The 21,438-nt window shown below is 38.5% G+C and overlaps 1 protein-coding gene across 1 annotated transcript in view; it reads right to left on the reverse strand.

The window, feature by feature from the left end:
• The window catches only part of hth (Meis homeobox homothorax), a 527,706-nt gene that overhangs the window by 181,793 nt on the left and 324,475 nt on the right, over nt 1-21,438 (reverse strand). The window lies entirely within an intron of this gene.

A 21,438-nucleotide genomic window follows, 5' to 3' on the forward strand; every position in this document is an offset into this window, starting at 1 on the left:
TCACACCGAAAGTTTCCTCACTATAGTTTACTCTGGTAAAGAACTGCAGGCCTCTGAAAGATCAGATTTACAATCATGAAATTAGCAGCCTATGATGTCATTCTAGTGGGAAGGCGGGCGGGGAAGGTCGCCATTCCAGCACATTGAGACCCCAATGTGTATCGATTTTTTTAACTGTGTCTTGCCTATCACTTCTGCCATTGAGCTACATTGGTAACTCTGGTTAGGACCCCCACTAGATGGATGTCATAGAAGGATGTCCCTATAAGTCCTATGTCCTGCAGTGGACGTCTATCGGTTGATTATGATGATGATGACATATCAGTTATCATGAATGCGACAGCACAGCACCAGAAGGATTTTTTGACGGAGAAATCACTGAACAATAACGGAAGAACAACATCATGGGAGTTAACAAATAAAATTTGTATCTGTGAGGGCGGCCAGAAAAACAAAATTCTTGCTTATTTTAGAATCAAGGAGTACAGAAGCAATCGGTTTTTTTATTTAGCAGGAGCACAGGAATAAGAAGGAGCTCACACCCCGCCCGGTGCTGATTCGATTTGTTCCTGTCCCGATGAATATTTGATGCGGCTCAGTGCACACTAATTTGTTTATCGTGTTAGCCTTTGTTGCTTACACGTAGTCGTAGCGTTTTCAAAGTGAATTTCACGTTAATTATTCAGTAGAGCGCACGCCTACACGCGATCAAGAAACGCTCCGTTCTCGACTGCTCTAAGATGAAAATCCGTGTTTTATTTTGCTTGGCTCTTGAGGACTGAGTGTAACTTTTTAACTCCATCCCTCCCTGGTGCGGTGGTCTTATTAGTGGGAGGTCTAGGGTTCAATTCCTGGCAGGGGAATTTGGTCTGGTCTGGCGGGAGGCTTCGGCGTGGCTAGTTACCACACTACTTACTAATTTCATTTTTTTTTTTTTTTTTTTTAAGAATATTAGCCATTTTTTAAATGACTAATATTCCCCTTTCCTCTCCAATTAAGCGTCAAGCTTGTGCTAGGAGTAGGTACGACAACATTCAATAGTAGGTAGGTATAAAGAAGAAAAATATTAAATTCAAATACTTTCTTACTACATTTTGTAAACAAGAGATTATAGCCAGTATTATATTTCCCAACAAATACAAAACAACTCTAGGTACAGTTGAATATACAACCACAGTGTTAGAGGTTATCGGAAATCTTACCAAAACCAGATCTGATAAAGTTAATCCGATTTCAACAATGGTATAGTGTTACAAACAAAAAGTGTTCGTTAATAGCCAATTTACTTACATTACGCGATAGAAAATAATCTAAACCGACCTTTAGAAGGAAATACCGGATTTGTAGAGCATTGTCTCTGTCGTTGAGACTGACAAAACGTCATATAGGTATGATTGACCGAGACAACACTCTACAAAGCCGAAACTTTTAAACTTTACAGTTTTGGAGATGGTACTGATTCTGAGCACAACCTAATTTTAGAGTATTCGCATCCTCTTCTTACTATTGTAAAATGAAAATGGCAGACACAGTTTGACAGTTTTAAATTTAATTTTTAGATGTTAAAACCCGTGATTTTAGCGCACAGTCGTGAGCCTGTTGTTTGAATTCGAAGCGCACACTAAAATTTAGAGTCTTTAAATGTAAGGTTCATGTTCTGTCCTTTTTTAGCAATATCAAAAAGTAAAAGATGCAGATACTCTAAATTTAGTTTAGGGAAAGACAACAGAGTCGGTGCCTTACGCAGATAAACTTTCAGTTTTTATAAAATAACGAAGGTCTGGCACGCGCTGGCTCTCTCTCTACAAGGAGGTATGGATACGCAGAGAAAATACTGTAAGAATTGTGAATCTCTTCGACAATTCATCTTAAAGATAACAAACTAAAGGAGTTAGGTTAATTTCCGCACGAATAAACCTCCGTGCAACGGATCTCCGCACAAGCAGGCAGACATGTAGCTATGACGCGACGCACCAAGAATTAATTAAGCGTATATACTCAAGATAGGAATCAGTGGTGTGGCAGGTGATTAAATAAATACTAGTCGGAGTTTCTAATTAATATGCCAGACGCAAGCCAGATAAGCGGAGTCGAGACATCTCTCGCGGTTCCTGCGCGCCTGGTGTTGCGATTAACACGTTATTATAATGAGCTAGACGAATTTGTCTAGTCTGTCTAGAAACATGTACTCTCAGATCTAGGACTCCTTTGAGTTGATAGCCTGAGTAGGAATCGCATTAATGAGTACCTAATCAGAGTGAACCAGAGTCAGGGAACTCTCGCTTTAATTCCGAATCGACGATGTGTCAAATATTAAGCTGTGATGACTTTAAATAATAAAAAAATAGGGCTACAGATAGAGCTACCTGCGTCAAATGTACTTACATTTGACGCCTGCCAATGACGTCGAAGTCTCGACGTTTTGTTGCAAGTTCCCAAACTGTCGTGAACTGTGACCTAATGTCTTGCTTTGTATTTAATTTTAATTCAAATAGATGTATAGTCAATTAATTTTATGAAGGCCCACTTGCACAAGGTCAGTTTAGCTGATTTAGTTATTTTTTTTAATGCTGTCACTTTTTGGCAGCCTCACATAATGCATGCTCTTGCTAAAAAGTGACGGCATTACAAAATTTAACTATAACAGTTTAGGTAACCGTCCTTGTGCCTGACCTAGATTTAATAAAATAGGCCTGAAGAAGGACCTATAAAGCACGGAAGTCGGAACTCTACAGAAGAAAACCGTAGAGAAGACTAACACCCATAAAATGGATGTAGCACCAAAGAAAGTTCTTAGAAAAACGATTTGAGATATTCACTTCGTTTTGCGGCCCACCTAGTCTATGGTGTTCATGCTATTGGCCCACCAGTGACTTTCAGTTTGACATGGCTGCACTAACTGGTTTTAACTGGTTCTAACCGCTTCTAACTAGTTGAAATTAAAATGGGGACTAGCTATAAGTAAGTACATGAAACTGAACGTTGCAAAAGACAACAGTAAGATGATACTGCCAATTCCATTACATTAAGTTAATTTTCATTCTCTTGACTTTTCACACGAGACCCCATCTGTGTTTGTACACTCATTTGGGGGTGTATTAGTGCCCACTGGGGGAGTGCGTCTGTGTGCGTGCGCATAAGATGAATTAGGGGATTAGGCACTGCATCATGCAACTGCACTCTGATTTTGCACGCCGATAAGTGTGTACAGGATGATTCGTTTTGGATATGCAATTTTCGAAGTGAGGCTTTTCTACGGACGTTTTGGGAACTTTCCCGGAGTATAAGTTTCTTATAAGCATAAGAAATATCCTCCTCTCAGAATGAAAAATATCTAGACCATAGGCCGCCTGTCTACCAAAGTGCGGATTGGCAGACTTCACACACCTTTGAGAACATTATGGTGAACTCTCAGGCGTACAGGTTTCTTCACGATGTTTTTCTTTACCGTTAAAGCAAGTAATATTTAATTGCTTAAAACGTAAGTAGGTACATAACTACGAAAGTTAGAGGTGCGAGCCTGACGTCTTAAGTCTAGTGGTTAACCACGAGGCTATCACTGTTTTTAATTATAATAAACTTAAGTATAATTAAACTTAAGTTTATCTAAATATATAAAAGGAAAAGGCGACTGACTGGCTGACTGACTGATCTATCAACGCACAGCTCAAACTACTGCACGGATCGGGCTGAAATTTAGCATGCAGATAGCTACTATAATGTAGACGTCCGCTAAGAAAGGATTTTTGAAAATTCTACTTTTTTATTTGATAATTGATTTTGAAATAGGGGTTTGAATTTTGTGTAGTTCACGCGGACGAAGTCGCGGGCATAAGCTAGTTATAATTAAAAACTTAACTTAAGTAGAATAAAAGGAGACATGTTATGGAAATATTCCGCTTAACAGTTTGATATAATCTTATTAGATTTTTTCTATAATACCAATTACATCAACTTATACGACATGGCCATTCATACCTCATACATCAAACCATTCATATGTATTCCATTAAGAATACATTAGTAATTTATGATGTACCTCGTTACAACTGACAATATTATATGTTAATTTCTACCTTGTATAGCTTACACAATTACTTAGGAAGTAATTTATTACTGTACCCTAAAGTGTAAATACAAATTAAAATACTTGAACCTTCACTCTAATTATGTCAGATTAAGTTGATAGATACGAAACAACAAATCACCAAGGAAGTTTATAGACATGGCCAAAATATTATGTGCAACATTATAGAAATGATAACAATCTTCGCTTATCAAAAAAAACCTTAAAGGTTATCTTGTGTGAAATCCTTGGTTTATGGCATTATTATTGCAAGAACTATAGATGTTGATTGTATCTGTACTTCATAAGAATTAAGAAATACTATTTTAAATGGTGAACATAGAATATGGAACTTAAATGATATGCCCCATGGTGAATTTAATTTTTAAAAAATCGCATGGAAACTCTTCATTTCTTTTGGGAATTTTTCGGAATAAAAAGTCGCCCTTATCACTGTTCAGCTTTTTAACTATATCCATGCAAAAAAACACGTCGATTCAATGTTCCGTTGAAACGTGATTGTAGGACTAACCATCAAGCATTACTTTCGCATTTGTAATATTAAGTAGTAGTAGTAAGTTCTGTCCGGCTCAATGGCCAGCGTGGTAGACTATGGCCTTTTGGCCTTTGTTCTCACTCTGAGAGGAGACCCGCGCTCTGTAGTGAGCCGGTGATGGGTTGATCATGATGATGATGATGAGTAAGTTCTTGGCATACCTATTTGTGTGGCATATCCATTTGTATGGCATGGCATGGTATCTAACATTTAGCAAGAATTGAAAAATTCTAAAATAACTTGTCTGATCTAAATACTAACGTATACAAAAGGAAAGTCCTGACTCATCAACGCCTAACCAAAATCCTTGGACCTAGAAAGCTGAAATTTTGCAGAGGTTCCCTTTGTAATATAGACAAGAAAAAAGGCTGAATTTTTCTTAAATCCTACGGGATAGGGAATATAAAGAGGATTTATATTTTTGGCGCGGGCGATCGCTTAAATAATAAATTAAACCTATTAAAACATTTAGAGACATTTGAACTGTTTTGTTGACAATGTCAAATTATTTTCGCATCACCCTGTATAACACAGCAGCGCAACGCCGAGGGGTAGCGGGTAATGGCGTAAGAGTAATTTTATTACTTTGCCCCCATTACCATCACAATGCAGGCTACCGGTTGGTACGCGGTACACACGGGGTACGCACGGGGTACGGGGTACTACTCGATGGGTATTCCGTCATTGTCATTGTCACTATCGATGTCCATAGAGATAGATCGATGTCGCTCTCGGCTTGAATATTTAATGTTTATAAGTTAGCTAGTTGAAAGACAGAAGTGGCAATGGGCAGGGCATTATGTAGTTGGAAATACCGATAGACGTTGGGGTCCCAAGGTGCTGGAATGGCGACTTCGCACCGGAAAGCGCAGCATTGGAAGACCCCCACTAGACGAAGATTCCTCTCTTTCTCTCCTTTTTGGGCACGGACTGTCGCACCTCTTTGATTCTCCCAACACGGATAACGGATAACACGGTCGGCCGGCAACACGCCCGCGAACACCGCTAGCGCAGCGGAGCTGGCTCAAGGGGCGGACCAACAAATTCCTAAAAGGCCGGCAACGCATCGGCTGCTCCTCTGGTGCTCCTCTGATGAGCCTCAATAGCTCAACTGGTAAAGGAGTGGACTGAAAACCGAAAGGTCGACGGTTCAAACCCCGCCCGTTGCACTATTGTCGTACCTACTCCTAGCACAAGCATGACGCTTAGTTGGAGAGGAAAAAGGGGAATATTAGTCATTTAACATGACTAATGTTCTTTTTTTAAAAAAAAAAAAAAAAAAAATGTTCATGGGCGGCGGTAATCACTTAACATCAGGTGACCCGCCTGCTCGTTTGCTCGCTATATCTATTTAAAAAAAAAAAAGAAAAAAATGGCAGAGCCATACGCCTTTGTGAGTTTTTTATTCAGATACAAGTTAGCCCTTGACTGCAATCTCACCTGATGGTAAGCGACGATGCAGTCTAAGGTGGGAGCGGGCTAACCTGGACGGAGTATGGCAGTTTTTATTAAACCCATACACCTTTGGTTTCTACACGGCATCGTACCGGAACGCTAAATTGCTTGGCAGCACGGCTTTGCCGGTAGGGTGGTAAATAGCCACGGCCGAGGCCTCCCACCAGACCAGACCAAAAATTTAGAAATTATAAAATTCCAAATCCCTACCAGGAATCGAACCCGGGACCTCCCACTTTTAAGACCACAGCGCTTACCACTGCGCCAGGGAGGTCGTCAAAATAAATAAAGTTAAATGAGGGAAGACCTCTGCGCCTTGATGAGCGTCGACCGTACGATGTGAAGCGCCGCCCTCCCCGCCCTCCCCGCCCAGCACGCTGCAGCATGCGTTATCATCGCTACGAATGTTTTTACACATTAAACCTACTCATCATCATCATGATCAACCCATCGCCGGCTCACTACAGAGTACGGGTCTCCTCTCAGAGTGAGAAGGATTTTCGCCATAGTCTACCACGCTGGCCATGTGCGGATTGGTAGACTTCACACACCTTTAAGAACATTATGGAGAACTCTCAGGCATGCAGGTTTCCTCACGATGTTTTCCTTCACCGTTAAAGCAAGTGATATTTAATTAATTAAAACGCACATAACTCCGAAAAGTTAGAGGTGCGTGTCCGGGATCGAACCCCCGGCCTCCGATTAGAAGGCGGACGTGCTAACCACTAGGCTATCACAGCTTTTATACCTACTATTCTACACAAATATAACGATGGGAAAACATAATAAAGCGTATCTTCCATGGGACTAAAACTGCTCATTAGAGCAAATCCATCCACGGTGTGGTGTTTGCTCCCATGGCGTTTGTAAGCCGATTGCCGCAACCCGACACCGAACCCGCGACCCCTGTGCGAAGTGCAGACCACCAAACTTGGGGTACGAACTGTTTGGTTACAAATACATGGGGTTGAAATTTTGGGGTTGCGATTTTGGGAAAGTAAAATGAAATTTTTTCGCTAAGTAGAGATCAACAAAATTCGAAAGATTCGAAAAAGAATTTCGAAGAAGTTTTGTTTGTAATATACCTAGGTTGGTAACGCCCACTTGAGATTTTTGTCTCTGTCATTTTTTGTTTAATTGATATAGCGAGCAAATGTTGTTCCTGATGTTAAGTGATTACCGCCGCACATGAACATTTGCAGCACCAGAGGAACAGCCGATGCGTTGCCAGCCTTTTAGGAATTTGTTGGTCCGCCCCTTGAATAACCCCATGTTGTAATCTAAAGGGAATACCGCCAAAGGGAGTTCCATAGTTTGCATGTCCGTGGAAAAAAGGACCTGGCACAACGGGTGGTCGAAGTGCTCCAGAAACCCAGATGGTGAGGGTGGAATCATTTGTATGGGATAGCACTAACAGATAGAGCTACGAGCTCGTATATCAACTATACTAACTTCTTTCCGTAGACAGCGTATAGTTTGCTCTGTCTGTATTAATGGTGTTGACAGCTCAATTTTAACTCGAAATCTCCAATAGGTAAGTACGAAGAAAACCCAAAAATAAATATACATATGAATCTCGTCCACACCACAAACTGACACGTCGTCACTCTTCGTAGATTGTTATCTCGGAACAGTTAATCACGCTTAAACTTACGTTGAGCGTCTCGTTCGGGCATTGAACCTGAGACACATCTACGAAAGGCACATATCTTCTTCAAATATGATCTGTCAACGCACAGCTCAAACTACTGGACGGATCGGACTGAAATTTGCCTTGCAGATAGCTATTATGACGTAGGCATCCGCTAAGAAAGGATTTTTAAAAATTCAACACCTAAGGAGGTACAATAGGGGTTTGAAATTTGTGTAGTCCACGCGGACGAAGTCAGTTTTACAGGAAGGTACAGTTTAGAAGGTTAAAGTGCTCGGTAAGATATCGTATCGTACCTACCCTCAATGTTAGTGCAGTGCACAAATGAGTGCAGGGCTATCAAGTTACGCCAATCAACTGAAAGCACGCGCCACTAGGGATGGTCCGACGTGGGAGCTATCGATAATTGGGAATTAGATTTTTTTTTAATTTTTTTTTTCATGTACCAAAATTGTAGTTACAGAGTAATAATAAATCAAGTAACCATTGAAATGCTTATCTCTAAACAGAGATTTCTTCCAGCTTCCCATTCAAGATAAGTAAGGCGTGTTAATAAGTGGAACAGGTCTCACGGTACTAGAATTGTAAAATGAATACAATAATCTTCTTGATCGCTTATCGATAATAATGTGCTTGATCGCTTTGATGTTCGTGGCTTAAGGTCGTGTCCCTATTTTATTTAAAAAATTCTAATAGATTTACATTATTCAAATAAATATTTACATATACGAATAAAATTATTTGCGCACTTATAATAAATTTTATTCATTTGAAATATGGAAATAATTTTTCCTGTTACTTTAGTAAAGTTGCATGGTAATACAATAAATATTACTCAGTAGACGCCTTCATCCTCTTGGATATCGGTTTTTTAAAATTTCCGCAGGAAATCTTTAATTTTCCAAGTTAAGAATTATTATTCCATTCCCATCTCATTATGTTTACGGGTGTAGTATTTCAGCGATAAGTACATACAGAAATCCTGGTTACTTAAAGTATAAATTAATTAACGATTAGGTATGCGAAATATGAACTGTTAACATTATCAGATCTGTGTCAGAGCAGACTTTGTCAACAAAACAATTTTATGGAGAGACTAGCTTATGCTCGCAACTTCGTCCGCATGGACTATGGAGATCGCCCGTGAACGGCCCCTCTTTTGTGGCGTCGTGTCAAAACTTAAATTAATTTTTTTTAAATGTGTTATTTTTTTACGATTATGTTTTATAACGACTTTTTTTCACTCTATTATTGAAAATATCCACAATTACAGTTAGAATCGTAAACATGCATTCATTTTGAAGAAGTATTAATTAAATATAACCTCAATATCAGCAATATAAAAAATAAGATTTCTTTATAACCAGGGTGAATAAATAAAAATCGTTTGCAGAATATAAAGAGTTAATTATTTGTCTACAAAATAAAATTAAAACCATGGTGACACAACAATTATATTAGGGGGGGGGGCCCAAAGCTCCCAAGAAAATGGGCAATCTCTTTTAAAACCCCTATTTCACCCTCTAAGGGGTTGAATTTTCAAAAATTCCGGAAAAAGACGGATGCCTACGTCATCATAGCTATCTGCATGCGAAATTTCAGCTCGATCCGTCCAGTAGTTTGAGCTGTGCGTTGATAGATCAGTCAGTCAGTCAGTCAGTCACCTTTTCCTCTTACATATTTAGATTGCACTTCGAATATTAATACAAATATTACGTCGATAAATGTAATCCGCAATCCCTACAATGTGACAAGCAGGGTGTCGTAATACGCTCAGCGTTTGATGGATTGGCTTCTTCGGCCTGCTATTTGCAAACACCCTCATCTGGACTGGGGGGAAGGGCCTAATTAAAATTGGCACCCGAACTGGATGTTCTATCACCAATACCCATTAAAACCTTCAAAAACCTTATACCTATAACAATAAAGGTGATATTGCATTGCAATTGTTGATTTTATTAAACCGTCTACAGATGTCGCGACTTTGGCTGGGTTGCAATTAGTAAAGTATTACGATTGTGTCGGGTGAACAAGACAAAGTTATAGAGTTCAAGAAAATCGACTACACATGTTAGTAATTTTGGCACAGGTATCGTATTTACCACCATTACATCATTATCATTAACAATTGACAAAATCAAAAAGTGTACAATGGTTCCTATTTTGCATAACTGATTTGACTTTGACTTTGTATCTTGGTCCTTGGAAGCTAATTTTGCGTGATGTGCCCGGATGCAATTAGAATTTGTCACTACGATATTCTTATTGGAAATCTGTAAGAATTCCATAACAAGCCAATAGGATAGGCTATCCAGCCAATCTAGATGCAAAAAGTTTGCTGCTAACTTTTAATTACCAAACGAGATGGACAAAATTTGCCTCAGGCTGAACTATGCCTATCATGAACTTAATGCCACGACTGCAAAACAACATACGACTTTTTTTTCTTAAAATAGAAGATTTTTACTATTAAATGGCAGATAGATCATCTCTGAACATTCTGGGGCACGCCTCCATACAATTTTTGTCCATCTCCTTTAATTAGAATTAAAAGTTGGCGCATCTATAAAATGCTTAAAAAGCGTACCCTGCTTGCACTGCTCCTGGAAGCTTATTGGGTGACGTAATGACGTGGCCGGGTGCGATTGGAATGTGTCGGTACGGTCCTCTTATTGGAAATCTGGTGGAATTCCATAATGTCATTAATCCAGACTGTCCCTCTGAGCGATACTTATAATAATTACCGATTGGCTTCGAATTTTTGGGCGGTCGGTGCTATTTTTGGGACATTTTTTAGGAGTTGGTAAATTAGGGCGAAAAAATTGCTTTTTGAGCGACTTGTTCTAACTCCGATAAGAAAATGTTATGGAACTAATACGAGCTCACTGGTAGTTTGTTTGTTCATCTTTTAGTAAAGTAGGTAGGTTTAAAGTAGTATGAAGTATAGTTTTATTATAAGTATAGATAAAGGTGTATGGATAGAGTTAGTGAAAATATAGTAGTATGTTAGTGATATACATAATATTAAGAGCGCCACCCCGCCAACAAACTGGCCCACCGCACCAGTTTGGCGAGTTAGAAATGTAAGAGCCCTGTAAAATTAATAAGAATAAATAAATATTAAAATATATATATATTATTATTATTTATTTATTATTTAATTAGACAGGCCATAAAGCCAATTAAGTACACTAATTAAACTACGAGTACAAACTAACATAAACATACTTACAAAAATTGTTAAAATTATAAATTTTAAAAAGCAAAATTATAAATTTTCACAAATTTTATAAATATATATTGTAAGCAACATCACTACCCATATTATAAAATGATTTCTTCGTTTGTCCTTCAATCACTTGATTGATGTTTTGCTTGGGTTAAAGACCTGGAGAGTACCATAGGCATCGGACTAAATAGCAACAGTATAGTGGGATATACCTCCATTCAACGTGAATTTCACGGGCTCGCCGTTTCCGAACGGGGGCCGTAATTAAAAACAAACGGGCGTGCCGTTGTTTACGTTCCACGTAGAGCCTTTGTGTGGGCGCGGTGTGATGACTGGGGGAAATGTGCTGTGTAGTTTGTGGGGGGGAATCTATAAAATGATATCGGCCAATGGTGGAGTAACCTGGTGGAAAGTGGTGATGAAGTCTGACCTTTTTAGTTGAAACAGTGGTTTTGAAACTCGTAGACTCAGGTATGTTTAGTCGGTTTCAGGATATGCAGAGGATTATAGCTAGCGTATACTAGGAGGTCAATACCCCGCCTACGACGCAGCATTGACTCCGAGTGGCCTACTTACGCAACGGTTGTTGACCTCTAGCGTCAGACAGATGATTTATTTGCAATATATCGTAAACTTATACGGATTATAAGATATTTATATTTTTTCGCGTTTTTTTTGTGGTATCATATCAGTAATCATCGTACCTATCACCTGTCTTCGTTTTTGCCAGCGTTTTGGTTACGTCCTGTATATGCGAAAGTGACTTTGTTTCTTGATTTGTCCGTCAATCACGCTATAACGAAGCGACGGATTGACGTGATTTTTTGCTTGGATATAGTTAAAGACCTGGAAAGTTACATAAACTACTTTTTATCCCGGAAATCAATGAGTTCCCACATGATTTTCAAAAACCTAAATCGACGCGGACACGAAGTTGTGGGCATCAATTAATAGTAATTGTTATAAGTCCCGCAAATTGCTAATGCGAGTGGCCGCTATTTTAATGACGTCAGCACTAGACTGAAGTTTCGAGTTTGCGGGACTTGTAACATAAATATAATTGTTCGCACTAACCAGCTCATATCTCCTTTATTCTTAGACCATAATATTTTGTCAATGTGTCGGCTCTAAGTTAGGGATTAAATTAGGCATTCAGACGGTAGACGTTGTCGCCCGCTCTATATTTACGCGATACATCACTATATAACGAGGTAGGCGTTCGGATGCATTTAGAACTGGTTTTTTTCCTCTCACTGAACTAATCTCGAAGTGGGATTATGAACAGGCCTGATGTAGATTGTTTTTTTAAAATGATATTTAGGTAAAAGCAGGATCTTCAGAGTTGCCAGGTGGGTATATAACTCAAAATTTACGGTTTTTTAATTTATTTTTTACTAGCTTATTCGTGCGACTTCGTCCGCGTGGACTACACAATTTATTTAGGGGCTGAATTTTGAAAAACCCTTTCTTAGCGGATGCCTGCGTCATAATAGCTATCTGCATGCTAAACAGCCCGATCCGTCCCATAGTTTGAACTGTGTGTTGATAGATCAGTCAGTCAGTCACCTTTTTCTATATATTAGATTTTGTCAATGTACGGCTCTAAGTTAGGGATTAAATTAGGCATTCAGACGGTAGACGTTGTCGCCCGCTCTATATTTACGCGCGATACATCACTATATAACGAGGTAGGCGTTCGGATGCATTTAGAACTGTTGTTTTTCCTCTCACCGAACTAATCTCGAACTGGGATTATGAACAGGACAGATTTAGATTGTTTTTTTTAATGATATATAAAAGCGGGCTGTTTAGAGTCCAGGTATATAACTCAAATTTTATGATTTTTTTTATTTTTTTAAATTCAGATACAAGTTAGCCCTTGACTGCAGTCTCGTACCTGGTGGCAAGTGATGATGCAGTATAGGATGGAAGCGGGCTAACCTGGAAGGGATATTATAGCAGAAACCTGCAATTCCTGAACACCAAATCGGGCTATGTGAACGACGAAATAGAGAACTTTACCTAACATAAGCGACACAAGCCAAAATAAATACAGTTTTTTGTTTCTAAAACTTGCTTATTCAAAACAGGCGAAAAATAAAAAGCGACATAACTCATACAACTATTATAATTTCATTTGTTTAGGGACCTTTGGAATAGTTTATCTTTTCTAACAGGCGTTTTGCCGGCCTATTTTATGTCCGAGTTGCGCAAAGGTCCGCGTAGAACATAAAATAAGCGCGCTCTTAATTAAGCCCCAGTAAACAAGTACCAGGAAAGCATAACAGCCGAGCAATTACTATTTGGCCAACGTGTTGGGACGGTAACGCTGACCGCACATCGCCGCACGCGCCGCAAAACTTTCACGCACTGCGTAATCCACGAACATAGTTTTTTTTCTTTTTTTAATAGTTTGTGACAGTAACGAAGAACTTCGAATGGCCGACGTACAAGCATCCGCATTCCGCATATCATTGATGTATTTAATGCGATCTATTGAATTAAATAAGTACTTGTAGAAAAACTGGTGTTCTATGGAGCTGTTAAAATTAGTGTGACTCTAGACACCACCTTGGCCTGGAAGCAAAAGTGAATTCCAGCTCTCAAAAAAAATTGTCCGTAATGATCTGTCTTGTGTTTAGATATACATAGTAGGTCATTGAGATGATCAATACAAACTGATAACATAATACAATCATTAATTAATTAATTACAGTGAGCAAGTCATGCCTATCGCAGAACCGATGGGCGTACCGATAAACAGTGTAAGATGACCTCCAGTCCAAAATGGCAAGAAGTGGCTGAATGAGGAAGACAAAGGATTGTGTTTAATGGTACACTCTCCAAAAGACCTTCGTCCAGTAGTGGACGTATACAAGCTGATGGATTTTATTAGAGTCGTATTGCTCACATATCTATTGGTCACTGGGAAGATCGAAGGAAAGACCCCGTGGACGTAGCCCGAGAGTTGGTCAGACCAAATAAAAGAAGCGGTCGACACACCTATCTGCGATGCAATTCACGCGGCAAGAAACAGAGGGAAATGGAAAAACATCGTAGCAAAGATTGTATCTAAGAGGAGCCACGATCCTCAAAATTGAGGGAGCGACGCAGAATTGCTCACATTTCTAATACAAAAATGCGTTGAACTCTACGCGTGCCGCTCGTACGGCACAAGCTTTAGTATGTGATCAGTTTTAACGCTGTGGATATTTTCGCTTATTTATAATACACGCAAGGAGCGCGCACCAAAAACGCGCCAACATCAGTCCACCGCTAATCCACAGATTATTCGCGAAATGAGCGAAACTGCATTTAACGATGCGACGCGCGCGCACAACCCTTAGTACAACTGCATTTCGTCAAAGTTGATAGAACATCGAATGTCGAATCAGCCCCCCAATTGGGTATTTACTACTTTTGAATTTGATAAATATTATTACTTTATTATAAACTAACTTTATTAAAATACTAGCATAAAAATAATGACGTACGCTGAAAAAAATATTAAAATCCAACAAAGATTTACAAAGTTACAGGCATTTTAAATGGAGTGGGAGGGTCCCCTCCCTTCCCCCTCCCTTCTCCCAAAACTCCCCTCATCCCTCATCCCATTCTCGCAAAACGAAAATTTGTATGAAACTGCACGAAGCTACTATGGCATTTGTCAAAATGACGTCATAATTCTATATTGCTATCTCTGTCTGATCAGAAATATTTAAATGCTTATAACTTTTTTATTATTTGATCGATTTAATTAGTTTTTTCAGTTTACGTCATTATTTTTATCCTAGTTATCATAAAGTAATAAAAAATTGGAGTCAAATACCCAATTTTGTAAGAAAAACGAATTCATCGTTATAGTAATCGTCAGTAAATTCTGCTCATGATTGGCTGTGAAAAAATGTAAACAGCGAATCAACCAATCAAAGGGTAGAATTTTTTGACGATTACGATAACGATGAATACGTTTTTATTACACAATCGGGGGGCAGTTATACAGTGTGAGTAAAATTGAACTATAGAGAATTGTTTTAGTGGTTTTTTCAGGCCTATTTCAATTTGGATCTGAAAGTAGACCGGACTAACTTTGACTTTGACTATATGTATTAGGAGAGGCGCTTGTTAAACTTGCAGTGTGAGCATGATCACAGTGCTGTGTGAGCTGAATTGCACTTTATTGTGTCTCCCAAGAGCCGCTTTTTGAGGAGTGAGCCTTCTGCATTTGTAAGGTACTATTAAGCATTCTGTACTTTATTTTATAATAATTTGATAGTGTTTTTACTTCTGTACTTTCCAGAAATCAAGATTTTTGCTTTATTATGTATCTTTAGAAAAGAATAGAATATGTTTTTATCCAAGTAAACTTTTACTAGTGCTTTTGAATCGTCAACTAGTTTAATTTACCACTGGTTCGAAATGCCGTTCCTACCGAGAAGAACCAGCAAGAAACTCGACGATTGCTTTCAAATGACAATAAATAAAGAACGGAAAGTACGAATTTAGGTGCATTTTAGCTTTGACGTTGGTTTCGATACACTAAATATTATATCAACGTTCTCGAGATATGCAAACCTGTACTAAGCGGCAGTTATTTCAGACGAAATAAATAATCGCGAATACCTCCGCCCGTTTATGACGCCCTCTGCACTGACAGTAATATTTGTTTTTCACCTGATTTATTTAGCACCGCTAACTATCATAAAACGGCGTATAAAACGTTCGTTTTACGACCGAAGAGAATCACCGACCGTTCAATTAGATGGGCGGACATTAGACGGACAATATGCCAGGTCGATTTCGTAAAACCTGCATCAATGATTATTACAATCTCAATTGTTCTGATTGGCTGAATTTATGGTATTCTTGTTGCAACAATGCATTGTAGCCAATAGTGAGCGAGCGTCAACCAATCAGAGGTGATTGCGATCGTGACATTGTAGCTGTCAAACAACCGCGGTAGAGCCACTGGTCGATTTCGTAAAACCTGCATCAATGATTATTACAATCTCAATTGTTCTGATTGGCTGAATTTATGGTATTCTTGTTGCAACAATGCATTGTAGCCAATAGTGAGCGAGCGTCAACCAATCAGATGTGATTGCGATCGTGACATTGTAGCTGTCATTCTCCCGCAATCGCGCATCAGTTCAATCCGTATCCTTGGATTGCCATTACATAAAATATCACTTCTATCAATGCACATTTACGTATTCGCCTCGCGGCTTGCTCGTTAAGGGAGGATATAAAAATTGACATGAAATTAATTTTTTGTTCTGGTTATTTTATGGATCTCCTCATTTCTGATTTGATCACGTAAGCGTATGTTTTGACGTTTGATAACGGGTTCGATCCCAGGCACGCACCTCTAACTTATCGGAAGTACATATTATGTGCGTTTTAAGTAATTAATATCACTCGCTTTAAAGGTGAAGGAAAACATCGTGAGGAAACCTGCATGGCTGAAAGTTCTCCATAATTTTTTCAAAGGTGTCCGCCAATCCGCACTTGGCCAGCGTGGTGAACTATGGCAAAACCTTTCTCATACTGAGAGAAGACCCGTGCTCTGTAGTGAGCCGGCTATGCCGTGCTACCAGACAATCAATAAGAGTAATTTATTACCTATTTTGAATAAATCATTTGACTTTTGACTTTTTGACTTTTATGGGTTGATCATGATTATGTTAATGTCAATCAGTGTACATACAGTACGCGCCCGAAAGTAATGTACATCGGCATTTAGAATGACATTTCGGCTTTATAGAGCGTTGCCTCTGTCACTCATACCTATATGACGATTTGTCGGTCTCAACGACGGAGACATTGCTTTACAATTAATTTGTTATCTTCTTCTAAAGGTCGATGTACATTAGGTAGGTACTTTCAGCGGCGTACTGTACCTAGACCTGGGCGCGTTGGGAACCCTCGTAGCTTTAGTTTTAAGTACGTATTAATTATCACCACTATTTATCATCCTACAAATTAAAATTTTGACCATCAGTAAGCGTAAAATTTTACCTATTCTGAATAAATTTAAGTTTGAGTTTATCTCGTAATCATAAAGTTCTAGGGACTTCTGGCAAAATCCGTCATATTATTATTAGTTCCCACATTATTATTCGGAATAGTAATTGTGGAAATAGTGAATAGTTAAACACTTGGCACGGATTAAAGTAACAAGTTTATCCAATCACATTAAGCTGTCAATTGGTAATGGTTTGACACCGTTATCTGTCTTGTTTTCATTAGCAAATGGCGATCATGCAAATGTTTAATTGATAACTTTATTTATTTTATTGTATCGATGTCACATTATTTCCGCTAATACTAGCTGATCCGCCCCGATTTCGCTCGGGTAGATTTTTTGAAAATCCTTTCTATGTGAAAAAAATCATTTTTTGAGTTTTTACATCTTTACACCTTGGTATTTTATTTATTTATTGGTTCATGACTGACTTTTCATTTGTTATTCGGTTTAACATTATTATTTTTATATCTGATTTATATTTTGTAGATTTTTTAATAATTTTATGAACCTCATGAAAATTTACAAATATACCTACATATCTGCAACTTTGTTCACGTAAGTTAAGATTTTTGAAAAATCCTGTAAAAACTTTGTGTTTTCGCGAAAAAAAGACAGAAAATTGATTTTATTTGTATAGATAGATTTTCGAAGCAAAATTAGTTGCTATTCACTATAATTTTTTAAATTATTTAATTTATATGTTATATTACTAATTGACAAGAAGTTATAATAGTTAAAGGACCAACATCGACAGCCGTAAAATAAATTTAAAAAAAAATCGAGCGTTGTATTATACAACAAATAGAGATCTTTTTAAAAAATCTCCGCACATAATCGCGGCAGCCTATTAACACCGCATCATAATGAAGTACCTATAAAGATTTACTACCCATTAAAGCGTTTTAATAACGTTAAAACCCTCAATATTCGTACCACGTGCCGCTCGATGGCGGCGCGCGGTAGTTTTGTCACGTTTTTATTCAAATAACAATTAGTTGCAGGCCGGAATGGCCAAGATCGACCGACCTTCTGAGTTTGTTGTGGGCTCTTCTCAGACCTGGCCGCGTTTGGAACCCTCGTAGCTTTAGTTTTAAGGACGTATTAATTATCACCACTATATTATCATCTTACAAATAAAAATTTTACCTATTCTGAATAAATAATTTGAGTTTGAGTTTGACATTCAGTCGCGTTAGCAGCTATATTCATCTTCAACAACCCATAGCTGGCTCACTACTAAGCATGAATTTCTTCTTAAAATAAGAAAGGGTTGACCATAGTCTACAGTCCAACTTCATTTCACTGGCCAAGAGCTTGATTGACAGACTTCACACACTTTTGAGAAAATTTTGGAGAGCTCTCACTTCTCAGGCATGCAAATTTGCTCACGACGTTTTCCTTCGTTAAAGCCAGTGATATTTTATTGGTAAAAATGACTAGCCGAGAAGTTAGAGGTGCGTACCCGGGATCGAAACCCAGATCCCCCAACTACGAGGCCGACGTCTTAACCTCTAGGCAGCTATCTACGCACAGCTAATAACTTGGGTACTTCAAGAAAAATACTAAAATTAAACACAGAAGATCTCTATATTAAAACAATTTCGACTCATTACATTAATTCAGACATTTCCCGACGATCTTAAACGTCCCAAAAGCAACCATCGCCATTAAAAATGACAGCGAGATTTCAAATGACAATTTAACCCTTACAAAAGGCACGTCTCCACGATTACAACGCATTGAAAATTAGTTTAATATCTCGAATTGACGATTCCGTCCGGAACGGCCAATTAAGAGGGAATAACACTTGGAATGATCCGCCAGATAGGCAAGTTATGGGGTGCCTTTATAGACCATTAACTGCGGAGACGGCTCAAGCATATTTTGTATACGGCACGGTATTTTCGACTGTTTAACGAATGCGGATTTTAGATTTAGGATGTTGGTCTTGTGGATTTTTTTCATTGTCGTATTCCTCATTGCTGAGGGTTCCATAAATCACATAATGGTAGGGGTTTTGTTGGGATAATAATGCCGTGGGTGATTTCGGTCACTTAAGAAGGAATAACACTTGGAATGATCCGCCAGATAAGCAAGTTGTGGGGTGCCGTTATAGCTATTAACTGCGGAGACGGCCCAAGAATATTTTGTACACGGCACGGTCTTTTCGACTGTTTAACGAATGCAGATTTTGGGTTTAGGATGTTCGTCTTGTAATTTTTTTTTAATGTTTTATGATTTTATCATTTTGCAATGTTTTTCATTGTCGTATTCTTCATTGTTATGGGTTTTATCAATCACAGAATGATAGGGGTTTTCTTGGGATAATAATGCCGTGGGTGGTTTCGGTCACTTAGAGGGAATAACACTTGGAACAATCCACTAGAAAGGCAAGTTATAGACTGTCTTTATAGACCATTAACTGCGGAGACGGCCCAAGAATATTTTGTACACGGCACGGTCTTTTCGACTGTTTAACGAATGCGGATTTTGGATTTAGGATGTTGGTCTGTTAGAGTTTTATAATCTTTTTTAATTATCTTGATTCTTAATACGTAAGATTTTGTGTTTTTGGTAAAGTAACTGTACATTTTTTGCCCTTGCATGGAGTACTTAAGGGCAGAAATAAATCACGTTTAGGGATAGCATTTGCGTCCACCATGCGAGCCGGGTCTTATGTAACATTTTATATGAAACTGCGTCGACTAGAGGCGCAGCGGGACGGATTTTATCATACACACTAGCTTTGCTCGCGACTTCATCCGCGTGGACTAAATTTAAAATCCCCATTTAATCCATTTAGGGATAGAATTTCGAAAAAGCCTTTCTTAGTGGATAACTACTCTATTCAAAAAACACCCACTCCAATTTCATGTCTCTAGAACCAGCGCTTTAGGCTGTGCATTGATATATAAGTCAGTCAGAATTTTATATATAACTAGCTTATGCCCGCGACTTTACCCGCGTGGACTACACAAATTTCAAAACCCTATTTTACCCCCTTAGAGGTTGGAATTTTCAAAAATCCTTTCTTAGCGGATGTCTACGTCATAATAGGTATCTGCATGCCAAATTCAGCCCGATCCGGCCAGTAGTTTGAGCTGTGCGTTGATAGATCAGTCAGTCAGTCAGTCAGTCAGTCACCTTTTTCTTTTATATGTTTAGATATTATACAGATACCTACATATTAAAATAAGTTCGCCGCAACGTTGCGGTCCGACCCGTCCCTAGTGGACGCCTTCCTTTACACTAATATAAAAGTAAAAACATTACACTAATACACGCAGCATGGTGAAGATAATCAACGAATATATTAATATGCATAATGAAGTAAGTCGCGATGCCCTCGGGCCGCACTTTCGCAAATCCCCATGTCGCAAAACGCATATTAAGGGATTAGGAATTCCGCACCGAACGTTGCGAAACGCGGAATCCCCCACGAAACGTTCATCCGCGCATTGATTTCAATTTGAATTTTAATTGCGGAATATTATACAAAATTTCATTGCTTAATATTCACCCTGGGCGCTGATTTTTGCATATTTTTAACTAGCGGTGAGCATTTTTGCTATTTTCATTTTCATTTGGTGAAATTATCATTTCGCTTAGCAGTGAATTCACAGGTGATTTTTCATGTAAAGTGGTTCTTTAATTTTCGCACTTACGCACTTACTTGCAACATTAATTTAACTAGATGTTTTCCTCTTTCTATCGCGCAGCGATGCGAGTGTTGTCCTACACACAATCGTTAGTTTAAAAAAGAATATTAGCCATGTTTATCATAACTAATAATCCCATTTCCCCTTCAGCTAGACCGCCACCGAACTTTCAGATTTCAGTCCGCTTTTTTAAACGTTGAGCTATTGAGGCGAAATTCAGTTATTGTTTTAGATCGGATCGATGATGCACGCACAAAAAAAAATGCGATTAAATGTATTAATTTTCGGACTGTGAGATTTTGCTTCGTGATTTTTCACAGGATATGTAAGATATCAAGACGATGAATGAAAGGGTGATTTTTCACGTTACTCATGAAAATGTTACGTCTCTATTTTTAACCCTGTCTTTTCGAGAGAGCTTCGGAAAAAAATAACTTCATGATTTTTCACAGCCTACTTCATAATATGAGGTAGCAAATGTTAAATCATATGAAAAAGATTTTCCTGTTACCTGTGAAATGGTCCGTCTCTATTTTTAACCCTGTCCTTTCGGGGGCCGATAAAAATCGCATATATTAAGCAAGAGGGTCCGGATTCGGCGAGATACGCGGGGATTTCATTAAGGCAGATACGCTGATATGGTCCCTACTTTATTGCTTAGGTGTCGCTGCGAAAAGCGGTTTTTGACGTCTCGGAAGATGTGTTGCGGAATTAAATGGGTTCTTAGCTCCGTTTTATGTAACGTAAAGAGACCACTTTTTGGGACCGTTTTATTTTAGTTAGGTATTTATTTG

Source organism: Maniola hyperantus, chromosome 18 (assembly GCF_902806685.2).
Source record: "Maniola hyperantus chromosome 18, iAphHyp1.2, whole genome shotgun sequence".
NCBI classification, from domain to species: Eukaryota; Metazoa; Arthropoda; class Insecta; order Lepidoptera; family Nymphalidae; genus Maniola; species Maniola hyperantus.